The sequence below is a fragment of the Colias philodice genome, chromosome 25 (genome assembly GCF_061535455.1).
Source record: "Colias philodice isolate Cphi_HAF_F1 chromosome 25, ilColPhil1 Martin Lab GWU primary, whole genome shotgun sequence".
NCBI classification, from domain to species: domain Eukaryota; kingdom Metazoa; phylum Arthropoda; class Insecta; order Lepidoptera; family Pieridae; genus Colias; species Colias philodice.
The window spans coordinates 4,312,885-4,318,792 of NC_143110.1; the positions used below are offsets into that span (position 1 = coordinate 4,312,885).

General features: G+C 30.9%; 1 long non-coding RNA gene across 1 annotated transcript; it reads right to left on the minus strand.

The window, feature by feature from the left end:
- Positions 1 to 2,514: 2,514 nt before the first annotated feature.
- Positions 2,515 to 4,593, minus strand: LOC149477306 (uncharacterized). Its single transcript, XR_016317659.1, has 3 exons — positions 4,042 to 4,593; positions 3,854 to 3,915; positions 2,515 to 3,779 (listed from the first exon to the last, which is right to left on the minus strand). It is a non-coding gene; the product is annotated as an uncharacterized LOC149477306 (long non-coding RNA).
- Between the last annotated feature and the right edge of the window lie 1,315 nt (positions 4,594 to 5,908).

Sequence of the window (5,908 nt, forward strand, 5' to 3'; positions counted from 1 at the left end):
ATAGTGAGTAATGAGTATAAAAAAAAATCATGACGTAATTAAAATATTCAAGTAGTAAACTTTTAACGTTCTACCGTTTCCATATTATTATACACAGCAGTATTTCAATTACTAGGTACGCAATTGGATATATTTATAATTTATCCAAATTAAAGTTTACATGAAATAATATAATATGGAAATACCTATATCTGGATCTTTTACACGAATAAATACTGCAAGAGAAAAAATATCAGACTACAAAAATTATCGACTAAAAATTAAGTGTCAATTTAAACTACCTACAGATCAAAATTTAACACCTAAATTTTCAACCCTTAAAAAGCGCTATAGCAATTTTATTAATTGGACGCTCTAAAAATCTAGTGCTCTGAAAATTCTGTCCCATTTTTTCCGTTATAACGTGAAAATATTTAGAGGAAATGAGTCGGTTTGGTTACACAAGACTGAATGTAAAGCCACTCAAATGCGTTTTGGAAAATTCACAAAGAATACATTACAATGTTTGTAACAGAGTAAATGACCTGTATTAAATTAGGCTCGTTAGAGGGCTACAATTATTTGATGGTTTAAGTATGTATAATACACTAAAATACTAACGGCCTTAATCACAAAAAGTTAAACAATGGATAAATTTCTACCATTTTCTACCATAGCTGTGTCCTGCTCTTGCTCACATGAAACGTCAATCATAAAAACAAGACAGGTTATTGCAATCCTAATCCATTGCAAAGCAAATGGGCAACATTTTATTAGTAAGACCGTAATGTTATAAAGAAAAAAGATTGAAGTGAAACTTCTTTAGGCGCGTTGAGAGTAAAATTTCAATGTCGCGTCATGGCAATACTTCTTGAAGTAACGCGACGATTTTGGTATCTTTTAATCTGCCAAAGAAGTTTCATTTCTGACACGTGTGCTCTTTTTTACGTTAAATTTGTACGAATTGGCTCAAAAACTTCTCAAACGATTTAAAAAAAAATCTATAATCATTAAAAAGGTAACATCTTTATCAGCTACATAACTGAACTATATTTTATTTGTTGTACCTTTCTTTTTTCATCCATATTTAAGATCCTTTCTACAATAAATATCATTATGTCCTAATAAGGGTTTATTTATTACCAAATGGTTCGGACGTAAAACGAAGGAAAGAAGGAAAAAGGAGTTTGTTCACTTAATAAAGTAGATATTTCAATAAATGCTTATCCTATATCTGTGGTGTGTGGTATATTATTTAGCTCGTAAGGGCAAAAACGGTCATTTTTTATTTTTTGGTTTAATCTGTACTGATAAAAACTTCCTCTTTCGTTTAGCCTACTGATAGTAGAAATTATGTATTAAATAAACAAAACTAATTCGATTTAGGGCCGATTTTTCAATCCCGAGATAAACAGTCTAATAACTACCTCTCGAATAGATTTATTCAATTATTTATCTAACTCATATCGGCTCGCCTATTTTTCAATCGTGATTTATTTGATGAATAACCTTTGAATAACTATCTGACCAAATATTTCCATATTGGCGGCTCTGCTCTCGGAGTGGCGAAACAAACATATTAAATTAGTCAGGTTAGAGCGAGATAGAGTCAACTCTTGCAATTTGTCAACAACCGTCATTATGACTCACGTCAGGAGTGCATTTTAAGTTTGTCTTGTATTGCTCTTGTCTTCTATGATTGTTGATTGTTGTTTTGATTCGAGTAAAGAGTTTGGTTAAATTTGTGTTTCAATTTATATATTTTACGATGGAAACGACATACTTAAAGGCAGCGTTCGGCAAATTTTCAATGGGATGGTCATCAGTACTATCAAAAACATCAATTTCAATATGATTTTAATTGATAATAATTATATAGAAAGAGGTTTAATTGTTAATAATTCTACGCTCTATGTTATGACATACGAAAATATCTGTGAAAATATCCCTTTGACGCGTCAGTTGTCAACTCAAACGCCTAACCGTCGAATAGCGCGCTATCTAGCCGTTGGAGCGGCAAATAGATTTATTCCTCAAATAACGTAGTTATTCGATAGATAAGTCCTATTCGTCTATTGAAAAATTGAATATTTTGTTAACTGAAGAATAAAGTCTATCTAGCTGTTTATCTGGGCATTGAAAAATCGGCCCTTATAAAATACAATACGTCAGTATTTATTATTTTTACTAGATAGGTATTACTCAACCAGAATTATTCCCGGAAAATAGAAGTACCACCACAATATAGGTAGGTATATACCTTCAAGAATTCTTTCACATGAACAGTTTTGTAGAGAAAACTAATCTCAGTTGTTGAACTATCATAAAGAAATGTCCTCGACACGCACTTAAGACGATACACAAAAAAAAATCCACTGCTTGGCGGGCGGAGTCTAATAGCTCGCTATCGCGAACGCGGGTGTGCGCGAAGTCATTCTTGCAAACTCGCCGCGCTGCCGCTGGCCGACTCGGGACAAACATGTATGGAGTCGTCATACAGTTATAATATTGTTATACATATTTTATTCAATTGTTGATTTATTGGTTTTATTTTCTTGCTTATAAACAAATAATCTTCTTTCCAACAACTACTTAGACATTATTAATAATTATTATTATTTCGTAATGTTTACTTTATTACAAAATAATACAGGTTATAAATAATCTTTAAAATAACAAAAAATATTGTTACTCTGAAAAAATGAAATGGTACTCAATAACGCGGACTACTGAATTGATTTAGATAGAATTTGATGCTGACGTAGATATTACATCATGCCCAGAAATGAAAGGTACTATTTCTGAAAGAAGTTATAAACCCTAATTCTTCTCAGTCAAAGTCAAGAGTGGAAGATATCACTAATACAGTAAAACTGATGCGAAACTTTGGATGTTAATTTGTATATTTTTTTGTTAGTTGTTACTTAATCACGTCAAGACTACATTACCAATTTTGATAAAATATAGCTAATTGCCTGGATTTACACATAGGATACTTTTTATCCGAACTGAACACTTCTGTGGGATAAAACAGGATTCACGATATAACCTAATTCCAAGCGGGCAAAGCCGCGGTCGGAATGATATTTTTTTAAATAGAAAAATTGTTTTAAAAAAAACACAAAATATATTGACGCATGTATTTATTTTTTGCACTCTATTATAATTGTAATTATTCATTACAAATAATCAAAATAAAATAGCCAGAACAAAGTTAGGCCCTGGTAGGGTAGGTAGGCAGGTACAGCAATGTGAGACGAACACTGGCTTATTTATACCAATAATAATGTATTATAAACATTAAATTAAGTTTACTTTCTAACAACAAAAATACATAATATTAGCTAATGTGAAAGCGAATCAACCAATCATCCCACAAAAATGAAATGTGCACACAAATATTCATCCAAATCGGTTCATGTCATTAGGAGGAGTGACTGCAGCGCCATCTTCCGGGCCCAATTGTGTTTCCAGATCACCCAGGAACTCAATTTAATATACTTACACAAAATTTTTCGAAATGAAAACTCACATTACTATGTAAATATGAATATAAACCTGTTTTATTACTAAGCAATTTCCCGCACAGGTGTAGTAAGTATAAATGAAATAAATATCAACATCAAATTCTTTATACAACATACTTATCTACCACCTTCTAAGAAATGTAATTCTTGAAATTATTTCGTATTTTTTTAAATATAATACTACTCCAATGAGCTCCTGTTCCATATTATGTCCGCCATACTTCCACTAAGTTCACCATGATTTTTTATTTCTTTGCACTTTGTTGCTTTTTGCTAAAAATGGAATCATGCGATAAAACCAGTAGAACGTTGATAACATACATTTTTGACTGAATAAAGGTACTTACGAAGGAGTGGGTTCACATTGTGAACAATCAGTGGGTTTATTTTCCTTCTGGATTCCGGATTTCTGAAAAGATTATCTATGCTATAAATGAAAAAATCTTACACATTCGTTATGTACTTAAAACAAGGGTACATATCAAACATCGTCTATAATACAATTATCATCAAATTTAAAATAAAACCAACTTACTTCATTAATTTGTTCCAATTGTAAGCATTCTTTTTCCTCCAACCTTTATGTTTCTTCTTCTTATTTTCTTTATTGTCCCCATTTGTCTTATTTTGTCTTATCGTGTTGTCACCCTTTTTTACGATTGCGCGAGCGACACAAGTTCCCCGTGTGACGGCCGTAGCGGGAATGACTCGTGCAGCGATCGGGGTAGGAAGGTACAGGGCGGCTCTCGCTATATTGGCTGGTCGCGCGCTAATTTCAAGTATTTCTTGTTTATTTCAAAACCATCGCATATTTCAAAATTCTAAATCGGTAGACGTATAGGTTGTATATTTTATAGTTAATATCCAAAAAGTCGTAACTTTACGTTTGTTATTTTGAAGATGCCAGAGATTATAAAAAAATAACAATGAGAACTTTGTATTTTTTTTCTATCGAGAAAATATCATGGAATCATGTTTCTAAAACGGTAGACGTATTGTGTTACTATTGAACTTTCTTGTCAAGAATTTTCATCACGACAACTTTAATAATATAAAAATTACGAAGGTTTAAAAAGGGCCGTAAATGTTAGAAAAATTAATTCATCACCTTAAGAATTTACGAACTACGCAACTATGGTCGGCTGTAAAAGTTTTTCTAGGTAGCCATATTGTTAAGGCCTTTCACACATGCTTTTTAGATGCGTATTTAGAATTTTAAATATTACTCATATGGTATAAGTATGAATAACATATTACATGGTGATGTTTAAGTGTTAAGTAGATTTTAATCATTATCGGAAGAAAAGAAAGAAGAAATTATTCAGAAGTAGAAAAAAATCAAGTTCGCTGACAATTCTTTCATAGCAGTTAGTGTAATGCATATGTGCAGGTATAAAACGCAAGTTAAAAAGAATCTGCGGCCTGCGCTATTATTAAAGAGCCTTTATTTAGGAAGTAAATATTAAAAAGTTAAATCATAATTATTTATACTCATTATATTCTTTCGTAGTAACTGTTAAAGTATCTACATACAAAAAATAGAATTATACCTCACTTTTTTCACGTTTTATCCGAATTATCATGCATTTTTATTCTATGCGTGAAAAAAAGCGTGTGAAACAACTTTAAAACAAATATTTTATATTGTACACAATTCCGAACTCTATAAGTTGTTTATTTGGAGCGTATTATATAACATTCTTTCAAATAATATTTATAATATTTTATTGAAAGAATGTTATATTGTTAATGTTATATACTGATGTTTTATCGAAAATTTAATATATTTTAATCATAATTAAAAATTGTAATATATTCTCTTTTAATTAAAGCTTTTTCAGTATTATTTGAAATTGAAAAAAAAAATATACCTATTGATAAAATTAGGTACTTACTGAAATACGAGTTAAGATTTAAAATCTTAGTCCAAGCCCTTTTCGCTTAACTTTACTTTTAGGGCTCTCATAAAATCAAAATGGATCCAAGATTTATAAATATTTGAGAAGGTATACCTACCTACTTAAAAGTTAGATAAATACAAGAAGTCTTCATGTAACAACTTGGTAAGGCGTTAAAGTTGTTAAAACTGAAACAATTTAATCTTTTGATTTAACGAAAATATCATTAAAGTACCTAATACAAAGATGAGAGAACATAAAACGAGCATGTGTGCCGAGCACACGTGTTCGAAGTGAAATTTCTTTGGCAAGATTCACGATCAGAAATTAAAATTCTTTGCAAAATTATTGAAAGATTGATAACCATCGCCGCTCCATGCTCCATGGTATTGCTATGACGCGACCTTGAAATTTTAAAATCGAAATCGAAAAACTTCGACCATTCTGGTAAAACGTTTAAAAACGTACATTTAATACGCAACCAAGAACATTTAAAATAACAAG